This window comes from Phalangium opilio, unplaced genomic scaffold, assembly GCF_054372755.1.
Source record: "Phalangium opilio isolate 3A_F unplaced genomic scaffold, DU_Popi_V2 ptg000017l_1, whole genome shotgun sequence".
Classification (NCBI taxonomy): Eukaryota; Metazoa; Arthropoda; class Arachnida; order Opiliones; family Phalangiidae; genus Phalangium; species Phalangium opilio.
In genome coordinates this window covers 5440074-5464784 of record NW_028324151.1, presented here as the reverse complement: position 1 = coordinate 5464784, position 24711 = coordinate 5440074, and the positions used below count along the sequence as shown (strand labels likewise).

At 37.0% G+C, this 24711-nt stretch overlaps 1 protein-coding gene and 1 long non-coding RNA gene across 4 annotated transcripts in view; one reads left to right on the top strand and one right to left on the bottom strand.

Annotated features, from left to right (window-relative positions):
• LOC149702681 (voltage-gated delayed rectifier potassium channel KCNH8-like) overlaps window positions 1–24711 on the top strand; it is a 99302-nt gene that overhangs the window by 13394 nt on the left and 61197 nt on the right. The gene's annotated exons all lie outside the window — the stretch shown is intronic.
• The window catches only part of LOC149702682 (uncharacterized), a 103510-nt gene that overhangs the window by 59154 nt on the left and 19645 nt on the right, over window positions 1–24711 (bottom strand). The gene's annotated exons all lie outside the window — the stretch shown is intronic.

The window sequence follows — 24711 nt, the reverse complement described above, 5'->3', positions numbered from 1 at the left end:
GGGGCATATAGTCTAATGTCGTTAGAGAGGTGGTGTAGCCTGTACGGGGGGACGACACTGAGGTAAGAGATAGAAGGGTATGACGTTTGCATAAGTAGTGCTGACACTACTCTGTATATAGTTTATCTTACATGAAATAGAGAGTTCTTTACTGGGCATGCGTGAATATACAGCCCTGGTGTGTCGTTTCTGATAAATTTGGCATAAATTAAGGTCAAAGTATTTTACGGATGACCCCTTAAATTTAATTAAGAAACTGATTTAGACAATAATTAGAAATAATTTAATTAAGGGGTCATCCCTAAAATACTTTAATCAAATCATAACTCGAAAACAGTGTCCCTTGTTGCAAAATGGAGATAGATAGAAGTTACATTTCCGACTCAAAATTGATTTCCCAAAGAATATCCCCCTTCATTTATGGCAGACTTACCAGAAACACCCTGTATATATTTATATTAAAAAAAACTCCCATAATTCCCTGCTACGGTACAGAGGCGAATATATTATGACATAAACAGGGCTACGTAACAGCTGCAGGGATATAGACAAGCTTATCAAGATGAACTTATGCTATAGGTAATGGTTTGCCGCAGACTTCTGGCTCCTGGCCTAAAATTTGAACTTTACACGCAAGGGCGTAGCCATTAAACCTGTTATTTTTTTTTCTTTTCTTTCGACGGCGCCGTCTTGCGGAGTATTTTTCTTTTCTTTTAATACCAAGAATAGGCCACCGGAAATCAAAACTAAAAAAATTGCGTTTTTTTAAACTTATATACTATATATATTTTTTTCTTTCTTAAATATATGGCTACTGCTTTTAGCTACTTGGATAGGATGAAAAGCTATTATAATAATATAAATCCCATTATGTAAATCCGAACTAGCTTTGCAAGCTTTGTTCACACGTAAGTGACGTAACGAATTGCATCAGCCAGTTGAGAGCCTTCCCCAAATAGCCTTCCACGTCGTAAACCTAACTTAAACATCAGCCAATCGAGAGCCTTCCACTCCGTAAACCTCTCCGCCATTTTGAGGGAAAGGAGGAAGTTCAATTATAATTAAGCCTCGCGTATCTTTTCACTCTTTAAACATTTTCGTATCAATTGAAATCCATTAAAACCACATTTCACTTTATGAAATGTATAAGTTGCACTTTGTGTTAATTTCAATTAATATTAGAAGATATTCTGAATTCTTGACTGGTTAATTCGGTTTCAATTTACTCTTTAATAATTGGTCGTAATAACCTTTAGCCGTTTCCGAAATCAATTCTTTGGAAATCCGAGGCGAGATATTCAACCCCTAGTAACAACAATCGTTGGCTTTACTATCTCTTCCCGTGTTCCTTGACAACCCGTTTAAAGTCCGACTTCCAGTGAAAAGGGTTCAAGCGAACTTAACCCAGCGACCTTGCCTATTTTCGAATCCACGCTGGTGCAAAAGTTGGAAGAGTTCTACCCAAAAGTGATATCTAGTTTATTAGGGAGAAGGAATAAATTCGCCACATTTCCAGCTTTATCTCCAGTCCAAACGTAGGTCCGGAGTTAATCCCCGCCTCTAAATTACAACCAGCATCTCATTGGTTCTTGAAAACTCACGTCAGCTCGACGAGAATCACGAAAATTACGTATTTTCCGACTGAGGAGAGGCAAAATAGCCCGGCCTCCTTTTACGTCCCCCCTTGCATTTTGAAAGGGGGACAGGGACTATGGCAAGCGAATACTTGGGCATCTTATACCTTCTTCCTAATAAACTAGATATCACTTCTTGGTTCTACTAAGCTAACTGAAAGCCGTGAAATCATGTGGTTCTAGCGGACTGAAGATGAACAATGGAGAATTTCCTTCAGAGTAAAGCAAACATTCGGCCGGGAAAACATTTTAAAAGGATTTCTGTAGTTCATCTTCAGTTCGCTAGAACCCCACACTGCACGTCTGGGACATTGTGAGTCTCGATGCTCGGTTTTCAGTTCTCTTGAACCCTTTTCTCTGGAAGTCGGCCTTGAACGCTCTCGTCCAGATGAGGCTCAAGCAGCCCAGGGTTCAGGAGGGTTGTTCTATTTAGCTCAAACCGGGGCAGGTCTTATAGGCAAGGCACTAGAACGTCTGTTGGATGGAGGGAAACTAGCGAACTAGCAGTTGCGGAAAGCCCAAGCAATTAGCGTTAAAACCCTTTTACGCCATGTCGTGAATTAATTCATTCCCAGAAGCCAATTAAGCCTTGGCCGTGCTACGAATTACCATAAAAGGCTTGTTATTTTTACGGGCTCTGTTTTTCCACGCACCCGTGTTTCGTTTTAAAGGGCAAAACGAAACCCCGAGTAGTTAAGTTATCGCACCGGCCGACCTAGGCCTTGGTGTTTGTTTATATTTAATTCATTACGTTTTAAACACTTTTACTCTAGCCGGAAAAACATGGTTTTACTAACCAATTAGGGAAGTCTTCAGAAATAAGTTTGCGATGCTGTAACTGGGGGTGAGAACGCGAGTTTGTTGAAGTTAAATTTATGTTAGGAAGTATTTATTTATGGTTTCGGAGTCGAATGAAGTTTTTAGTAGTTTTAAGTATTATTTCTAATACTAACCTTTAGTGTCAGAAGTATTGTATCTCGAGTGGGTAAGGGGTTCTGGCTAGCAGACGCCACTAAACCAATTAAGCTGTAATGTGTAGAACCTGGATATTTTCCTTTAATCATGTAGTCTTGGACTGCATCTTTGCTTGGTCAATCAATAGAAGCCTAAGATGGATAATCATACGTTCTCAGGTCTTTTATGGGTTCTTTTTTATTCCAATAACCCCCCTCCCTCTTTTATCATTCATCAATTTCAAAGTTAATTTGTCGTTTTTATTCGGATCTTAATGTCAACAGTGATTGCGCAGTCTAACTCTGTCGTACTACGTCAATCTTTCTTGATACCGTCTTTTTCGTCACCATAAGAGTGTTCCGAATGTTTAATACTCCAGGGACTGAAGGCGAACATCTAAATCCGATTTATATGATCATTACCCTATAATGAATAAGTCTGGGTCTTCCATTGGAGCTTGTAAGAAGTAAAAATTTAAAGGAAGTGCGGCTCATGCAATTTCCGTTCTCGGTTTAATTTCAAAAAATGCCACTAGATGCTCCCGTAATCGAGGGGCGAAGTTGACCAGCCCCTTCCTTTGGCAAGGTAAAATTTATGTGTAAAAGATCAGCCAGTATGTTAGGGGTACCACAGCAGCCGATATTTGCTTTTTAAATATTCTCCTCAAAACCGAAACATAATAGATACATATTCTAATGTGATATTTAATTCCTTGGCTCTGTCTGGTAGAGGTAGATCATAGTAGGCTGAGTTGACGAGACGTTTCACAGCACGTGGCAAATATCCTTTTACTTATTGATAGTATGACGTGCTTATGATATTAGTACAAGGTTGAACAATAGAAGGTGTGGGAACTTGAGTGCCTTTCCTTATTCTTGTTTTGCTATATTTTTTCCTGAATGGAGAGAAGACCCTATATAGCAACGCTGATGATATTCTAGTGTTAGCTCACGTGACTGACGTTGACGCGTAAATCCCGAGGTTCTATCATTCTAACTGTGTCGTGACGTACGTGTATGGACTTTAATAGTTCTTATACGTCAGACTAAGACGCTATGACGTTCGGGGAATCATTCTTTTCCATTCAAAGAAATACCAGGAGAAAATGTACTCCGGCGCTCATTTCTGCCATCTACTAAGAAAGATATTTTCTTTCCTTAGAAGTTGTATTTATGGATATGTATATATATATACAGGGTGTTTCTCAAAAGTCTGATAAATAAATTAAGGGGGATTTTCTTTTGGGAAATCGATTTTGAGTCGAAAATGTAACTTCTATCTATCTCCATTTTTGCTACGAGGGACACTGTTTTCAGGTTAAGATTGGTCAAAGTATTTTACAGATGACCCCCTTAAATTTAATTAAGAAACTGATTCAGGACAATGATTTCAAATTAATTAAGAGGTCACCGCTAAAATACTATTTAAATCATAACTCGGAAACAGTGTCCCTTGTGTTAAAATGGAGATAGATAGAAGTTACATTTTCGACTCAAAATTGTTTTCCCAAAGAACATCCCCCTTAATTTATGGTATGCAGACTTATCAGAAACACCCTGTTTATTTATAAGAAACTTTATATCATGTGATGCTGCGATCCGAAAGATGTATTTATATATTTTATTGCATTTGAGGAGAAAGAAACTTCTCTAATAATCCATTCAGGGTAAATTATAGAGGATGGCTCCGTTTTTGTATACGAAGATGCAGAAAAATGTTGGAAAGAATAACTCGTCTTAATTTTTCAATAGATCCTGTCAAAGTGTAGTATAAATAAAGGATAGTGATGCAATTGGGTGGATGATTGTAGTGCACAACTCAGTATGATTTTTACAACGCCAAGTTTTGATTTCTAACTAGAATTTCTTTCTTCGACTAATACGCGCTCTATATTCTAAATTTACTCTCTGACGAAACTATTGCAGCTTTTAAGGCATTTGAATATTTTTGGTTCTGGGCTGAGAAATAGAGCGGTGGTCCTATTTAAACATTGAATTAAAAACACTTAAATTAAATGTTTGGGGGCCAACTGGCCTTATTAATTGAAAACGTTCCAATGTGTTAATCACTTTAAGTGGGTAATGTCCAGTGTTTTAATTAAAGTGTTTGGGCCACGTGTCCAGTTAAAAACATCCTCATTTCAAAGCATATCAAACCAATAAGTGATAAAGAAAAGGATAACCTCCATTAGCTTCAACTCCTGTTTCACTCTATTGTTTCAGGCGCATAGTTCGACCTCCTTGCTTTTTACCTCGTGCATCTAATCCGAATCATCCATAAATGATTTTGCTGTTAATTCCCTTGGTATTTCTTCGTCTTCTTCTTCTTTGATTCTTAAGATCTGAAGTTAACGCCAAAATTCAGCGATGGCGTGGGAATAAAATCCAATTCTAACACGAACGTTTGCCTTTAATAATTTAAAACTTCTCCATCAAATAAAAGGGGAATCCGATTATCACCTTAGGGGATAGAAAATATATGCTCTCTCTATTGTTTAAGAATTTACTAAAGTGTTTTATTATTAAAATCAAACTGTATCGTATTTACTAAGTAAATATAATTTCACGCCTTCCTTATAGGGATCGAGGCAAGTTGCAATAAAATGAATAGTCAAATAAACACGAAAGTTCACGCTTCTTTCATGCAGCACCAGATAGGGTGAAATGCTTTTCATAGAGGGGTCAAACACTAAACGTATTTACTGTATTTTTTAATGTTATATCAAGAAGTGATATTTAGTTTATTAGGGAAAAGGTATAAGATGCCTAAGTATTCTCGCGCCATAGTCCCAGTCCCCCTTTCAAAATACAAGGGGGGACGTAAAAGGAGGTCGGGCTATTTCGTCTCTCCTCAGTCGGAAAATACGTAATTTTCGTCATTCACGTCGCGTTGACCTGAGTTTACAAGAACCAATGAGATGCTGGTTGTAATTTAGAGGCGGGGATTAACTCCGGACCTACGTTTGGACTGGAGATAAAGCTGAAAATATGGCGAATCTATTATACCTTCTCCTTAATAAACTAGATATCACTTCTTGGTAATATCATAAGCTCGTAAGATATGTTCCACAAGTTTGTCACTGGTTACAAACTGGAGCTTGTCATGAAGTGATTGAAGTAGGTCATAGATTCGAGGCGAAGCTACGCCTGGTTTTGGCGCTGTCAAAGGCTTAGTAATGCAGACTAAATAGGAACTAGATGGAAGTCCTGCAAAATTAATCACCGAGTGTAGGACTTCAATTCTCGCTTGTCGTTCTCGAACTAGTTATATCGAGCTGTAAGTCTCTAGCATTACGAAGTGTAGGTAAGATTTTATTCTTAGTGTGAATGGGCCTTTACTGTAGTGGATGGTCATCCTTAAAGATATACCCTATTGAAGAGTCAGTCGGAAGTGCCCTCCAACTGGTAACTTTTAAAATCGATACCCTTTCGATAAGAGAGAGGAATTGGTGCTTGGTGGTTTCGTTTGTGAAATCCATTGCAAATGGCCTTTGGGCACGTTCAAATCGCCCTCGCTTAAGAGAAATAGAATGGACACTAGCCGCATTTGGGGGAAAGTCTCGGCTACTAAAAATATATATGATACGAGGCAAAGCACCTGTTGTTACTTCGAAGGTATTTCAAAAATTCGCCCTAAAACCCTTCTAGCTAATGCTCTTGCTATATATAAACGGGCTCCACCCTTTGGTTACTATATATCTTTGTACCGAAGTCTTCTGTTCCCTTCAATCTTGCACGCTATGTTCCCACGTTGCGTCAAGTTAACTTTGAAGTCAAGATGAAAGGTAGTTGTATCTTGACTTGGATGTTTATGCAATGAGTAACCTGGATAGGTATGGTGCAGACTGAAGCTTATAATTTGCTGTTGTGTTATTTTCGCGCGGAGAAGTATATTTTATAATCCATGGCCATCTTGGAAAATGGCGGACGTTAATGTAAATTAAAACCTACTTACGGAATAATATTTTGTATGTGCTAGTTAGCCATATGGTATAGACGGGTTTTATCGGTTTTTGCTGTTGAACATGCCGCCATATTTTAAAATGGTGGCACGTAAAGTAGCTAACCAAAGATGATCTTAGATCTAACTATGACATCTCAACGCATTTGTTACAAAAATGGGATGTGCTTTTATCAACCATATTTACCGAATCAGTTCATTAGTTAATATAAAGTTGTTAACTTCATTAAATATTCATTGTGAAATTTAGTAATTTAAATATGATGAAGCGCTAACGCTTCTGAAGAAATATCATTCCTCCATTCCACAGAAAAACATGGAGAATTTTTATTTTTGGCTTGGCAGATTTAAATACCCAAGTTTGAATGACTTTTTAAACCATAAATGGTGTTTTCACATACCTTTGTATTGTTTTAAAGTTTATAGTTTGCAAATCAGTGAACATTTATCCACAATTCTAAACTGTATACAGAAAAGCTGCTTCTCCAGTTACGTATTTACGACTCCATCGTTGTAACATTAGTTCTTTTATATCCACTACGTGTAAGGCTTGCTTGAAAGACAGAAGTGCAACACGCGACGGTGCTTTCAAGATAACCTTTGCAATGAGACCTCGACAACATTTTTGCCTTCCGTGCTTTAGGGAATAGAGGATCCCGTTGAGTTATGAGCTGGCTTTTCCCAGCGAAGGATTTAGTTATTTACTTTCAAAGAGTTCAGGAGCGTATACACACTCACTATACGCTAGACTTAACGCTCCCGAGGAATGCGACGCGAATTCGTTAATTTTTAATATTTTAATGGAGGGAGTACCTCTCTATTTTTGACATCTCCATTTTTGAGGCGAACCAAGGGCTAAAATTTCCCCGCGTTCAATTAAGCGCTGCTACCTAATGCTTTTAAATCCATTTTATAAATATTCAATGCCAATGTGCAAAGTCATTTTTCAGAAATATTATAGGCTACTATTATAGGAAATTGAAAATTGTAGGCGTATAAAAATATGTCGTTATTTTTAATATAGTTTTGACCAGGGATAGATTTAATTTTAGAAGTAGGAATGGAGAACAGAGTAATGTGGGCGCGCGACATGTCCCGGACCCCCTTCCACGGGACGGAGGGGGGTATGAAAGAAGAGGCGGGTCATAGCGACAGAGGTAAAAAGGAATTACGCATTTTTCGCCGTCCCCGTCAGCAACGTCATCGAAACGTAGTTTAAGTGAGCCAATAAGATAATTTAAAGTATTTGTTACGTGTCGGAGGGAGGGGCTCTATACTGGGCTATGACTCGGACTGAAGTAAATACTGACCGTTCTCCATTCCTACTTCAAAAATTAAATCTATCCCTGGTTCAAGCAGAATTCTCAGAAAAATGTCCTGGTAAAGATTCAAAGTAGATTAAAGAATAATGATAACTAATGATGTTTTATTAATATAGATATTAAAGAGATCCCAAAAACCGTGTAATCCAAATGATATACTCTATTTTTTACGGTTTCTTGGAAGCATTTATCTAAAAAGAATATGTTATTCAGTAAAATTTAGGGCTAATCCGTAAACCATGTTAGTAGGTTGAAGGCATACGTCATATTTGACCTATAAAACCAAATACTGAATACGCGTACATAAATTTTTTCGCAAAAGCGTAACCCATAATTTAAGTTAGTCTACAAATCTATATTTGTACCTGAAGATAAAGTAGTACTTTTTAGATAAAACCAAGGTAAAAACTTACCTACGTAAACTTTTTCCCCCAAACATTTTCTTACGACTAATAATAGAGTTTTATCATAAAATTTGAGCGATATCCTGTTCAAATTGTGGCGGCACCCCCCTTTTATTTTCGATGCAATTCGTGTGGGTTGCTTGAACCATGCACATAGTGTGCCACACCCAATTTTTTTTACTATTATTAGGGTTAGGTAAGACTTAGGACTGTGACCAAGGCCTAATCCATTTTTTTCTTAACCATCTCATTATTTGTGAATATCCGATAATTCGTAGATTGAATATGGAAGGTTTTTATTAAAAATCCATAGTTCATGTGGGCGCCTATTCGTTTGAAGTGTAAGAATTCCTAAAAATAATCTTTGATTAGATTGGACCTTGACAGAATGAGAGATCGTATAATAAATTCTTTGTAGACGACGTGACGTAATCTAAAACTGTTTTGGAAATTGGAAGTCAGTTTTTAATTAATATTGAGAAACAAGAATACAAATTAGATCCGACAACGTTTTCAAAGATAAAACTGTACTGGGTATTGGCAGGATGATTTTTGCCTTTCAGTAAACAGTAAGAGCTCAAGAAAGGCTTTCTAATTAATACTGTGAAATTTGAATAACAACGACAAGAAAATTCAAATGAAATGGTGGATATCATGTTCCAATAGTCACTGTTCCTTCATAACAAACCAAAAGTATATGAGCTCAAGGAATGATGATTTAGTTTTGTAAGAATGCTTTTAGTAAATTCCCTAAATCTCAAAGAGGTGATATAAGATAAGATCATGCATGGATATGTATAAATACTGCGTATTATGGACTTCCATCTATGGCAAAACGCTGGTTACCAAGTACGCGGTGAAACACTCGTGGATGTGAGGTAGCTCTAAATTGAGTCAGAGACCGTTCCCATATAAAGTTGAAAGATGGAAATATATTGTATACCGTCCTCTCTTGTTTTCGTTTCCTCAACACCACAGTGCAAAATATGAGCTGATGGAACCCTAAAAAAACCCTTGGTCTTTCAAGTATTCTTGGTACTGAACTTGTAAACGTGCCTATCCACAATTCCAAATACATTTTCACGCACACTCTCCATCATATCCTGTAACAACTTATACAAACAAACCCCAATTACTTCCCAAGTACCCTTTCGGCAATGGCTATACGTAACCTAACCCACGTGCGAGGCTACTCAAAGTAACTTCTTCTTTGATGTATTTTATGAACGTGGTTTTCCGTCCGCTGAAGTTGGTGCTTTTTTACACAAGCTAAGCCTTGGGGCTATTTATCAAATGAAAAAGAAGAAAAACACATAAGACGCCCAAAGTGATGGCTTTTTATGTCCAAAGAGACGAACGGACGTACACGTTACCAATGTTGTACCTCTTCTCGGATTACTTTCGAGTCTTCAAGGGATAATCGAGTTTTCCTATTGGTTCCCTGCAGGCTGGGTTGTCCACGTGACTGTCATCAAAGTACTACGGAATTGGATAACAGTCCACTATATGTAACATAGTTTCCGCATTAATATTTTAGTGTGTTTCTTTCTTGAATGTTATGATGTTCTTGGCTCAATATTTACACATTAAATTTTAAAGCGATATAAATATTTAAATTAGAACAGGATATGTGTAACTTTTGATTTTTCGTTCTATATGCTATGGTAAACTTCTCAATTTGAAGAAATAGCTATTGCAGGATTCTGCCTTACTTTTCACCTAGATGGCGCTGTTTATGAGCAGATTCCTGCGTAATTTGGATTAAGCGCGCTTTTTGGGTGATGGTAAAATTGAGCAGTGACGTCATTTCACCAGAATTCACAGCCCCAGCCCCCGAAAGGTCTGAGGAACGGTGCCTCTAGCGGGAAACAGTGGCGAAATAATATGGAGTTTATGAAACAGGAAAAAAATCATGAACGGGCCTTAATAGATAAAGGAGGCAATGGTTAAATCGATTACCAATAAGAATGAGCTAATAGCTGTGACTTTATTTCCTGATACCTGCTTTTTTATTAATTCAAATTAATACTATCTGTGTTTAACTAACTCTTAAGTGTTTTGGAGACTGGGTAAGAACTGAACCGAATTCCTCAGGCTGCTCAGTGCTGAATGGAATGGACTTTACGCACTATAACGATACTGTAAACTACGCCTGAAATGAACTTTCCCTTAAAAGGTCGGGCCAGCCAAAAGTGGAATGGCATCAGCTAGGGCACGAGGAAAATTCATGGAAAAGGCTTTAGGGATTTTGGCTTTATCTGGCCTATGAGTTGTCGCAGCGTCCCATTTTCGCCTTGAATAACTACCAAACAAGGCCCGGGTCAGTTCCCACTCGCAGCATTACTAACCAGCTTCGCGTCTACTAACCTTTCACCTTAAAAACTTGACATCATGCATGATCTATAGATAGATCCAAGTTAGATGGGAGGAAAATTAATCATAGAAATGCTAGCTGCCTACGCCTTCATGCAATCGATAAACAAAAGGGAAAATAGTAGAAACTTCTTAAACTAGATCGTGAACTGGAAGCTTTAGGTTAGGAAGAAAAATGTTTTGCTTATTACCTACGCGTCTTGCTTCGACCGTTTTTGTGGTGAAGTACTTGGGACGGAAATAAATAAGATATTTAAAGGTTTGCCCTTCCGATGAACCCGAGACATTTTCGGTCCCATTGAGATTGAGACTTGTTTAATAATTAAATGGTTATTTGAGACAGTGTTTTTGTTTTTGGAGAAAAATGTATGTTTGTAATTTACTTCATGAAATAGTAATTATTAAAGATTAAAGGCACGTTCAGACTAAACTTAAATCTTGCGGTCACGTCGGTGATGTCACTTTTCTAGCTTAATTAGATAGTCACAGGTGTCAACGACTATACGTAAAAGATTCCCGGGTTTATTTTGAAAATTTTCAGTTTCGCCATGCACTGCACCATCTCGTTACCGCCTTGTATCTACTCATAAATCACTCGATCATGCCTTAGTGACGCGTGATCTAGTAAGCTATGTTTAGCGGACGCGGGATCTATGATCTATGCTTTAGCAGAGGATAAATTAAATGCTTTAAATTAATATTCCTGGCACTGTAATTGGCATTTTGTCTTCAAGTCTTGGCTCAAAAATCACAATGTTTACTCAACTAATTTTAAGCCGTCCGCTGTCACGTAACGTCTGAACAGAGAAAATGAACGTACCGACGGAAACGTAAGATATTACTCTAGTCTGAACGGGACTTAATTAGAAACCACCGATATTAATCTAGATTGATTATTGGAAAAATTAAATATAAAATTTATCGTAAAGCTTGACGTCAAGTTGAATTAAAAGTCAAAAATAGAATCTGAGCATCTCCTATCACAAGAAAAACACAACCTGATTCTGTCACTAAGCCTTGGTACTACCATTCATACGCATTAACACGTAAGAAGGCCTGCGCGAGCTAGGCTTAGAACACCGGCGAGAAGAAGGTTTTAATTTCCTTCTTTCTGAGACTTCCTGACATATTTCTTTTTAGCCTTGGCACATCCTGATGTGTCTCCCCTTTATTATTATTATTAAATATTTTTTTATTTTAACTTTCTTATTTCCCATAGAGGTTGGGTCCCCCTTTTTCTAATGGCTTTAGCTGCCTAATTTTAATGCCTTTTCCCATGCCCATTTAATATAATGCAAATTCCCCTTTTATCCCTTGGAAATCCTGAAGTTTTTGACCCCCTTTTGAAAAATCGCTTTACGATATTAAGTTCTTTCCTAAGGCGAAGGCAAGGAGACATACTATAGAAATGGCGTTCGAAATACATTACACCTAGGCCTTGACTGTAGTGTTTTCTTACGTTGAGATTGCTTCAACCCCTTTTTGCTGTCTTTTCTTTTTACCTTCGCGAATCGATAATTTATCTCCAAGCCGAATTCTCTCAACCAGAAAATCCCTTCGCTAAAAACTTTTAGGGATTTCGATAGGTTGAATTTAGGAGGCACATTTTTTCGATCCGATGGTGCGGTATAGACTTAGTAGTACAGGTTTGATCTGGGGTCATTCAAAAACCCAATGGCAAAACGAAGTAACTGCCAGTCTTTTAACTTAGAATTCTACGTGATTTTTGCTTTTAAATCTTTTCTTTTTTAGGATTTAGGCCTAGACCTACCCTAACCTCATTTCTTTTAGATTGGAAGTTTAGTTCTTTGAAGAAATTGTCTACTTAAATTCCCTCTTTTAACAATTATTTGAGTTACGGTTCCAAAATTTAAAACGATTGGAATTAGGCCTAGAGTTCTTTTAATCTTTCAATGAAATTGTGGGCTATTTTTCGCCGCTTTTAATATACAGAATAGGGATTAAATTGTGCGATTTTATTTTAAATTAGTTTAGATTATATTCATTAATTTAAAAGCTATCTTGCCCCTTAATTTCTTACAGACCTTTTCATAAACACCCTGTATATCTAGATTAGTTTCCTGTTAGTAAGTACTTAAGTTAAACCACTTAAGCTTGAATTTACAAAGGCTTAACACTTTTCAATCATCGATTTTAACGCCTTTTCAAGCTGCTACTGAAGTTCACCTTATGTATATGTGAATTTGACCTTTAAAATTGACCAATTACTAATAGAATATATATCTATCTATATATGATTGGATGGCAACGTACGCCCGTGCAATATATCATCGCAAGCTGACGACGCGCATCAATCTATAAAATCCACATCTGGCGCAAACGAGACTCGCTAAATTATTGAAACTTCAGGTCAAGGTTCATTAAGGCGATATAATTAGTTGACTTTGAAACTTAAAGTTCTAAAATTCAATGGGATTTGTGTCTATTTCGGCTGCAAAATTATATAGTCTGTTTCCTAAACTTAATTGTTTGATATAAGGAAATTGTAGAGTCGGTATGGGAATAATTTTATTAAATATAGGCTGAATGATTTTTAAAAAATGTTAATTTTGGTTTGTCATTTTTTTATTGAGCCATGTTTAAACGTTATATTAGACTTGAGATTTTTATTTAGAAAATTTATGTAAATTAAATTTTAAAGTACAAGTAATTTTAGTAGAGTCGTCCTGTTATCGAAATCAAATATTTACTAGAATAATTTATAATTAATTCTCATACGCTTTTAATTAGACGGAAACCAATTGCGAAGATATGTTTGCAGTGTTTTGAAATATCAAGTATTAATTGAATAATTTTTAGATTATTGTTAATATTAGATTACTATTATGATTATAACTTTGAATTGAACGAGGGACCAGTCACTCAGCGTAAACAGTGTTGACTATACTGCAGTGATAAGCCCCTCGGATCTAGTAATAAGAAAATATTTCAGAGTACGTCAACCCCTTTAAAATTAGGCCAAAAATAGGTTTATATCACTACACCATCGGTTCAACGCGATACAAATGAAGGCAGACAAACTCTGTTACGGTCTGACCATAATTAAGTTGACTCTCTCCATCCCTATACCTCTTCCGCAAGCCCCAAGTTCTTTTGGTTTTCCATCTAAGCTCATTGGTGGTGGCCCTTCAGCCGTAGCCATAACCTTCTCCCCTTTATTAGCGCTTGGCCGTGAAAACCCTTTTACGTTCGATAGAGAAATCGCCTGTTGCCGTTATTCGAAGGCCTGCTCTATAAGCGCGATAACATTGTTTGCTCAAGACACTCTCTCTCTTACTCTCTCTCTCTCTCTCTCTCTCTCTCTCTCTCTCTCTCTCTCTCTCTCTCTCTCTCTCTCGCTCTCTCTCTCTTTCTCTCTCTCTTTCTCTCTCTCACTCTCTCTCTCACTCTCTCTCTCGGGTTTGGGCGAGTTCCGCTATCTTCCCTTTCGCAAACTCTCTCTCCCTACACTTGCGACCTTCGTCTCATCTTAAGATTACCCTAGTTTTGAAAGGGTTTCATTATAATACTCCATCTAATAATCGTGTTATGATACCTTAGACACTTGTGTAAATTCCGACTGAGATGATTACCCATATCTGATAAGAATTTTTTGTTTTGTTTTATAGCTAGCCTGATCTGACCCTCGGCCCAATCGTGCCCTATTGGTCATATCGTTTAAATACCTCTACTACTAAAGTAGATGAATTTAAAATGATCAAAATGATGTAATTAATGCGCAATTTCAGATCAACCGTTGCGATTAATGCACACTTTTAGCCCAGCATTTGAAATTGAAACAGAATTTCGTGTTGTTTCTCAATTTCCGCGAAATTAAAACATATTACATAAACATTACTAAAAGCAGGGATAGATTTAATTTTAGAAGTAGGAATGGAGAACAGAATAATCTGGGCGTGCGTCAAAGTCCCGGACCCCCTTCCACGGGACGTAGTGGTATGAAAGAAGAAGCGGGTCATAGCGACAGAGGTAAAAATGGAATTACGTATTTTTCGCCGTCCCCGTCAGCAACGTCATCAAAACGTAGTTTAAATGAGCCAATAAGATAATTTGAACTTTCCGTTACGTGTTGGAGGGAGGGGCTCTAAACTGGGCTATGAGTCGGAATGAAGTAAATAATAACCGTTCTCCATTCCTACTTCAAAAATTAAATCTATGCCTGCTAATAGACTTAAAACGTTTCTTTGACACTACACTTAATTAGTGTATTGAATATTCTTTGATAATTTACTGTTAATGCACCTCCATTTACCTCGGTTTATTTTCCTTATATCCATATTGTATATTACTTGATAACGAAGCTTATTCTACACCTTGTAACCAGGTAGCATAGGCTTTCATTGCTATAATCTAGCTTTAAGGCTCTATCTATGGACAAATGTATCACCAACCTTCTGTATTTTACACTATCTTAAAGCGAGAGCTCTACCTTGTGTTTCAATTTGCTTCGTGCATGGCAAAGGGAAGCGAGTTAAGTCGGAATATCGTGCAAGTGCAGTTGCAATCTCTCGTCTGATTTAATTGGGGCTCTCAATCTACCCTCGAGACTTTAGACAACTAGAGGGTTCGAGTTTAAATTAATTTCAACGTCTTCTCTTAAGTCTCGAGTCTTAAACGCGAGGAAAGGCCGGTTGAGGAAACGTACCGTTGCGTTAACTTTGTACCAATTGTTCAGTATTAACTTAACAGGAAATGGAAAGACTTTGAATTAGGCTGATGATACTTGAACTAGAGATTACTTAAGCCTTGGCTATTTTATTGATGCTAAATAGGCATGGATTTTGGTCTATTCGTTTCATTGCAATGTACAGGGTGTTAAAGGCCGACTTCCATCGAAAAGAGTTCTAGCGAACTGAAAACCGAGCATCGAGACTAACAATGGAGCAAGCGACCGTGCCGATTTTCGAATCCCCGCTGGGGTAAAAGATGGAAGGGTTCTAGCTAACTGAAAGCCGTGCAACGTGGTTCTAGCGAACTGAAGATACACAATAGAGAATTTCCTTCAGAGGAAAGCAAAAATTCGAGAGGAAATAAATTTAAAAGGATTTCCATTGTTCATCTTCAGTTCGCTAGAACCACATTGCACGGCTTTCAGTTAGCGAGAACCCTTCCATCTTTTGACCCAGCGGGGCTTCGAAAATCGGCACGGTCGCTCCATTGTTAGTCTCGATGCACGGTTTTCAGTTCGTTAGAACCCTTTTCGCTGGAAGTCGGCCTTTAAAATACAGTGCGTTCAATGGGCGATTTGTCATTTGGTCAACCGGCCAACCGTTTACGAGTAAGATTGGAATCTTTTAATGATGACCCCTTGAATTTAAGTAAGACTCTGAAAGACGATGATCACTAATGGAATTGAGGGGACATCCGTAAAACACTCTAATCATAACTGTTTGGTACTAAATCCTCAGCAATCAACCCTCAAACCTTTATTGTCTTGACGTGGGACAAAATCCACAAGCGCATGCGCCTTGGCAAATAGTTATGCATCGCTAATAGAGTAATGATGAGGGAACTATTTATGTTAACCTTGTGCACTCCAAATATAAAATTATGTTGGGAAGAATCACGTTACAATTATCCCCCCTCCTCCCGCTTTGTGGTGGTACACTTCTGTCGAAGAGAAGTATTATATACTTCTAGTGTATACACGAATCAAATTGGAAATCAAATAAAATGTTTTCTAAGACAAAACAAAGTTATTCCAAGGCTTAACATCAACTAAATGTGACAGATTTCTTTCGTTCAAACTTTACGACACATCGAAATCCTATTTAAACCAATATGCTTACGTCAAGTAACATCTATACACTGTTAATCTCGTTTGGTTTCAGGGCGAAAATTTGTCGTTTGACAGAATGACGAACGCACACCTGAATATTTTCGCCTACGTTCAGTACGTGTCCCTTAATTGTTTGTCCCGACATCTCGTTAAAATTTGCCTTGTCTTAAATGTCCAAATTGATCTAACTTTTCCAACCCTTGTTAGGCCTAACTATAATAATTAACAATTCATTTCGTGCGTGCTGGGTCAACTGGGTCCTTCAGAGATTTTCTGACCCTCAAATAACCAAAATGTCGTAAACTAGCTGTAACGATTTCAACAACTGGCGCGTGACGATGCGAATAGGAAAGGTTTCGTCTCTTAAGGGCAACTTTTCCAAGAAATGTTTTATTTCTAAAGGACATCTTTTTATTAACGGTTGAAGAAATACAAGTGTTGAGACGTATCTACGCCTGAGGTGCCACTAATGTCTTGTTTAAATATTTATCTCATAGGTTAGTGAATAAGACCATTGAATTTTTTCAAAAACAAAAATATAATAATAGAAATAATTAAAGTAAAGCCAGAAGGTGATAATAGAAGAAGGATGACACTCTGTATCCTCTTAATACTTTAGTTATGTAATGTCTCGATTCTTCCCAGGCTCACCACCCTTTTTTTTGGTGTCCTGGTCATCAAAATTCGGATGGGCATCTCTTTGTGCTAGGGTGTTTGGTACTAAATCCTCAGCAATCAATTAACCAACAAAGCTTGATTGTCTTGACGTGGATGGGAAAAAAATCCACAAGCGCATGCATGTAACTTGGCAAATAATTAAGCGCTTATAGAATAATGATGAGGGAACTATTTCTCGTTCATGTGATTCGGTTTAGTAACCTTGCCTTAATAAATGTAAAATGATGTTGGGAAGAATCATGTTACAATTACCCCGTTTTGTGGTACACTTCTCTCGAAGAGAAGTATTATATACTTCTGGATCTGGTAAACGTAAGCTTTGGCGCCACTTCTGCCAAGTTTTGAAACCTTTTTGTAGCAAGGTTAGTTAAAATATTCAGTCGCTATACACTCTTCAGACCGTCTTTGTGTTTTGTAATACCGCCAAAAATCTCGTAGCTTTTTTAGGCAGTTTTTCTGCATAATGGTTTTCGCCTCTGTGGTATCACAAATAAGTAAAGAAAAATGAGAAAAAAACGTTGTAAGCACTTTATGTTGAAAAAACTCTCTGACGTCAGAAAGTGTATATCTTATAGTATAAAAGATCCAAGGCTTAAGATGAGCCGACTCACTTCGTGATGTATCCCATCTCGTATATTCATTACGTAAAAAGTGTCAGTAACCCATATTCCTCACTAAACTTTCAAAATGGGATGAACTTAAGTCGATGCTTTTAGTTTCGAACATCATAAAATCCAACCCTCGATCATCTTTAAAGGTAAAGTTTCACTTTAAACGATATTCAGGATGGCGTCATAAGATTAAGTTTAGGAATCTAAAGAAAACGTACAGTAGCTATTAATGTCGTCTGTTAAAAACCGACTTTAATTAATAAATTTAAATACCTAAAACTAAAAGCGTAACCTAAGATGAAAGATTATGTTTTAAATGTGATACTTTCCCTTTTACCGGCGTTTTTTGTCTCGTGAAAAGCTTACCATTGTTTTTCATCACAAGAATTTACTAAGGTTTAAAGGCGTTTCCATCGAAATTTAATTCGCCTAGTTATACCTTCGCCTCTGGTCGAAACTCGCACTAAAAATATTGCAAAGGCCTAAAAAAGTAGAATTACACTTGGAAAAAATACAGCGAAAGGCTTAATACTAAAGAGGTTCGTATCAAAGGCAAAGGTAGCGTGGAGTAATACGTAACTTAAATGTTGGTAGAGAAAACATAGATCGTTGATGAAATAGACTATACGGATAGACTAGCTAGGCGTTTCTATACCGGAAATGAAAGGCGAGGAGGCGCCGCGTCTGAACTTCCGCTATTTTAGTTCCTTTTTTTTTTCTTGACACCTTATCGTGTGTGTAGGCTGTGCTGTACCCCCGTTTGTTTAAGCTTTTAGCTACCGTGTACCTTCTTTTCCTTTTAAGATGTAGCTAGAACCTTAATCCATCCCGGAAAGTGCAGTTCGTATTACCTTACACCTACCTTATCTCAAGCTCCTTTACTCTCTCGTAATCTAGGATTGGTCTTGTTGTATTCTCAAGTTTGGGATTCAACTTAAATGTGCTGCGGAACTAAGCTCTCTTTTTAAGTATGTAGTCGAACCTTTTACAACACACGGAAATAATTCTTTGTACTTTCTTAAATATCAACGGTATTTCTTTGGAGGGTTTTTATACACTTGAAGATTATCTCTTTACATCGGTTATGTCAATTTCAGAGAGCCCAGACAAAGATTTCAATCCCTTATAGGAAAAATAGAATTTTTTTTATTTTCGGAATTATGTAATTTTATAGGAGAAAATGATGTGTGTTTTTATAGGATAATATAGGAATAAAAATGCTAGTATATAATGCTATTATGGCTTAAATTATGTAGAAAAATCCAACTAAAAAAATAACAACTTTGATTTTACTTTGAAAAGAAGAACTTAATTAAAATGTAATAAATAGAAAATCCTGTCTAGTTAAATTTGATCTCGTTAAAAGAGCTAACTAAATTTTGATAAATTTGATGATAAACTATACGAAACTTAATGACAAAGTCAAAAATATAGGGTACTAGCTGTTACCCGCGGCGTCGCTCGCGTGTAATAAGAACTTCCATCAAAATGATATAAAGAATGGGTAGATTTTACTGACGACTGATATTTTTGTAGCGAGGGCACTCGGCGTTGCCCGTCAGCCCGTCGGGACATTTTTTATTATTTTTCACGCGGACATTATTCTATAAAGAAGGGTTTTAAGTTTTTGGCCGCCATTTAAAAAGATGGCAACAAATCGAACCCGAAAGACCATTCAACCCGCCTATAGGTCAAAGGAAACCAGTGTACTAAATATTTTCGAAATCGTTTGAAAATTGAAACGCCCGGACTCTGTTGCATAGAGATGATTTTTTACATTTCTGGTCGCCATTTTTAAAGATGGCGGCGGATTGGAAAAATCTTTCTTAGTACGCGCCTACTACTTATGAGTAACGTTCCTGCAAATTTTCAGCCTTCTAGGGCAAGCGGTTTGGGCTGGGCGTTGATTATCAGTCAGTCTGTCAGTCAGTCAGTCAGGACTTTGATTTATATAGATATAGAAGATTATAGGACCTTTCATGAAATTATTTACACTTTGGGAATTTTTTTAGTTAAAAGCGCGTAGTAGGAAAGCCATCTTTTAGGAGATTACATTCTAATGTATTTTCTACGAGCGCCTGTAGAAATGTTTATCCCGCTTAACACCAACGTTCAGGGTAAAGCTACCATATAGGCGCTCAATAAGAAAAACAACACACTTGAAATTTTATCGAAAATGAAGCATGAAATCGTAGTGATTGTTAATCAAAGTAAGGTTCAGTTCAGTTCAATTCATATATTTTATTGACATCTAAGTTTATTTCTTTTTCCACTAGTAAAACGTTTGTAGAAGTGAATTGAAACAGCCATGTAATTCTATTCGGCTCTCGTAATCGTAAATGCAGGGTGTTTCAGAATGGTATGCCAGAAATTTTATTGGGATGTTCTTTGGAAAATCGATTTTAAGTCAAAAATGTAACTTTTATGACATTTTTCCCTTAGGGTCACCGTTTTCAAGTTAAGATTAGTCAAAGTATTTTACGGATGACCACTAAAGTTTAATTAGGAAACTGAAAGACAATGATATCAAATTAATTAAGAAAGGGGTCATCCCTAAAGGACTTTGACAAATCATAACTCGGAAACAGTGTCTCTTGTGGCAAATTGTCATAGATAGAAGTTACATTTTCGACTTAAAATCGACTTCCCAAAGAACATTCCTCTCAGAAACACCCTGTATGGTTATAGAAGTTCAATTTATCTAAAGGTTCATGAGTGAATGCTAGTTTTTAAACCTTCTTAAGCCTTGGTTAGTTACAATAACAGACATTTTGGTATTGAAGTCCTTTTTGTATACACAAACTCTTTGTCACTTGACACTACTGCCAAACGGTAGACAACCTTAATACCACTTTCCTCCAAGTTTCAAGTAACATTCCCGCTTTACCCAACTATAGATTAAGAAAACTCTTTCCTCCCGTTCCGTTTCTAAATCCAGGAAGTTTTTCAAATAACCATCGCTTCCTCTTCTAAGTTTCTATTCAAGCGTTGAAGCAGCGATTCCAGTTTATTTCTGTCTTGTAAAACTTGAAAAGAAAAAGAAGAAATAGAAAATTTTCAGTTGGTAGGTAGTTCATAAGTTTATGAGATATGTTCCATAAGTATGACGCTATATCTATACTTCGTAATGCTACTGAGAGACTTACAGCTCGAGAACTAGTTCTAGCAGAACGACAGAAGCGAGAATTGAAGTCCTACACTCGGTGGTTAATTTTGCAGGACTTCCATCTAGGTCCTATTTAGTCTGCATTACTAAGCCTTTGACAGCGCCTCACCAGGCAATCATCGCTTTACCTCGAATCTATGACTTACGTCACTTTATGACAAGGTTAATTTTGCAGTCCATCTTATTATTTAGTCTGCATTACTAAGCCTTTGATAGCGCCTCACCAGGCGTCGCTTTACGAGAATCTATGACCTACGTCGCTTCATGATAGGGTTAATTTTGCAGTCCATCTTCCTATTTAGTCTGCTTTACTAAGCCTTTGACAGCGCCTCACCAGGCGTCGCTTTACCTCGAATCTATGACCTACGTCACTTCATGACAAGGTTAATTTTGCAGTCCATCTTCTTATTTAGTCTGCATTACTAAGCCTTTGACAGCGCCTCACCAGGCAATCATCGCTTTATCTCGAATCTATGACCTACCTCTCTCACTTCATGACAAGCTCCAGTTTGTAATCAGTGACAAACTTATGGAACATACTTATAAACTTATGGTAGTTTGGTACGCGTGGGCGAATGATTACTTCGACGACGCGCTTAGGTCCGTCGTCTTTGCAGACTGTGGCTTTGAAAGAGCGTAGGTGAGTGGGACAGAGGGCTTTCACAGAGAACCTACGTCCAAATGAAATCTGTATAATGAGTGGCGTTTACCTTAGACAAATAGTTTGCCATTGGGACGAAATATAACTTCCCTTATTTTGAAACTGCTCTTCCGGGAGGAGGGTAAATAAAAATGTTTGTGACGTGGATTGTTGACATGTGACGTGAAACTTTATCTGAATGTTCCATTTTAGAGATAATATCAGAAGGGGGTAATACGAAGAAGGATGACACTCTGTATCCTCTTAATACTTTAGTTATGTAATATGATTCTTCCCAGGCGAAGGATCCCTTTTTGTTTGCTCTCCTGCTCATCAAACTTCAGATGGGCACATGGCACCGTGCTAGGGTGAATTTTACAACTGTTTGGTATTTACTAAATCCTCAGTAATCAAACCTACAAACCTTGATTGTCTTGACGTGGGACAAAAACACACAAGCGCGTGCATGCGCCTTGGCAAATAGCTAAGCGCTTAAAGAGTAATGATGAGGGAAATATTTATCGCGTATGTGATTCGGTTTAGTAACCTTGCTAAATGTTTAAATGATGTTGTGAAGAATCATGTTACAATTACCCTGCTTTGTGGTGGTACACTTCTCTCGCAGAGAATAATTTTTATATTCTTCTGACATATAATCTGCGGTCAACCTGATTGGCCCGATATCTTGTAGCACTTGTTCGTTTACTAGTCCCAACATAGATCTTATTCGTTTTTGTTAGCACAGTCTACCCTCTTTCGAAATATTTGCGCTTGGTTGGCATTCGACTCTAAATTGAAGCTGCGCTGAAGTTTTTCACGGAAACTTACCGTCTATTTAATATCTAAAGCCACGTAAATTTTCAATACGTTACACCTTAATTTTACGTCCTTTTTACAATAAAATGTTCTACTGATAGGGAAAATTTTTATGGGACCAACGAAATAACTTAACTCCCTAGTCAAACTTAAATGCAAATGCGACGCATTTTAAATTAAGACGATTTGATTTGGCCACCGCTGTAGTTTTAAATTCATCCTGATTTTTTTCCAATCTCTTGATGATTCTCTCCAATTACATTAATATCTTATTAATTTGTATGATTAAATTATAGGTTGCTTCAATCCTATGGTATCAAATCTTTTGAAAATTTGATTAAATTTAAAATAAATTTTATATCATTTCTAATTTTTCTTCGAATTATCGAGATTGAATTGGGGCTTTTAATAAAATATAATTAAATACAAGATATCCTATCGAATCATATATTCTAATTACGCATTTTAATGTCAATATCTAAGGTATGATAATATCAGAAGCCGACTAGGCTTTACACATGTGTGAAGCATAATCCGTTTTTGATAATATGATTATTTAAAATTAAAAGCACGATAAACTATTTAAAAATTCCTATTGAATCTCAACTTTACCTTATACCCCCGAAATTCCCTTGGATCTAGGGTTATAGCTATACCAAATGTAAATATTTGAATTTTTATCCATGCAAATTATTAACATCAAACTAAAACCAGGCTTTTTTAAGTTAGCTCGCTTTGTTTTTAGCTGCGACGTACTTTTCTATACCACAATACAGTTTAGTCTCAGCTATGGTCTTTGCTTTATTATATTCAAATGGGTAAGAAGAAACTAAATGAATGGGATAAACGTATTTCTTTTTCTCTTGTCTGAAGCAGTGAAGCTATTTTGCAAAAAGAGAGACATTTAATTCCCGAGTACAAACACAATTTGCTTTAAACAAAACCACTCCGAAAAGGGGGAGGGCGAGTAAAAAGCAGTTTAGAACGATCATAATATAGCAGATGTCTTTAAGAGTTAGCAAAAATTGGAACAGCTTGGAAGAATGGTGTGGAGTTAAAGAGGAAAGGGTTTTTAGAATGAACCAAGCTAGATCCCCAACAAATACAGAAAGCCGCCAGCTAGACTATAGCGTCGATGTTTTAATCTTTCATTGGTTGAATGGTTCGTTATATTCGAAACATTTTTTTCCCGTTCCTACTAATTTCTCTATCTTTCCGTCCCATTTATCTCTTATATGGAAATTTTCTGCTTCCATTTGTGAAGCTTGTTACTAAGCCTAACTCCTACTATTGCTTTTTGTGAAGCTTGTTACAAAGCCTAACTCCAACTATTGCTTTTTGTGAAGCTTTTTACTAAGCCTAACTCCAACTATTGCTTTTTGTGAAGCTTATTGCTAAGCATAACTCCCACTATTGCTTTTTAAACCTTATTACTAAGCCTAACTCTAACGATTCCTTTTGTAAACCTTATTACGAACCCTAACTCTTAACTATTCCTTTTGTGAACCTTGTTACTAACCCTAACTCTTAACTATTCCTGTTGTGAGCCTTGTTACTAAGAGCTCTATACTCACATTCCTCTGAAAAACCTAGCTATATATTTCTTTTAGGAATGTTGTTGCTAAGCCTAATGCAAGATTCAACTTCGTAAAGTTTATGCATTAGATATAAACATAAAATATTCCATTATTATTACTGCCATCCCCTATACCGTAGTTTTATCATAAACCCCAAAATACAACAAAAACATAACAGAAATCTCTTCGCCAAAAATAAGTTGTAAAAATCATGCGGGTACATCATCAATTATTAATCACCCATCCATCCATAACTCCATCCAAAATCTAAAACTGTCTGAAAATACACGCGGAAGAACCAGAAAATTATAATTAAAATGTCGATATATGTATGTATGACACATCACTCGCTACATCTAGCTAGATGGTTTGATAAGAGTTATCATAACGTCAGCTGTAGATGACGAATAAAAGAAGGCGATTGTTTAAGAGTTTTTATTAGTATACCCATGCATCTCTACGTCTTTGGAAAATCGAAACTTAACCCAGCTCTGGAGTGGCCCTAGGAGAGATGGATCCTTTTGAAAAATTTAATCTCAGTCTCTTTTCAATATTTGCTTATTTTTTTCTTCTTCAAAATGACTCGAATGGCGATCGGTGCATGCCTATGTTACGAGAGGAAGTCGGCTTGCCGCTTGTTGACAGAAAATGAGAGGATGAGGGAACAAAATGGTTCTTTTCAAACCAAGCGGAAGCCCCAATAAATAGTCAAGAATGATTAATGTTTCTCGGTGGCTACCCACCCACCAAAACTCCTCTGACTAAACCGCATCCAC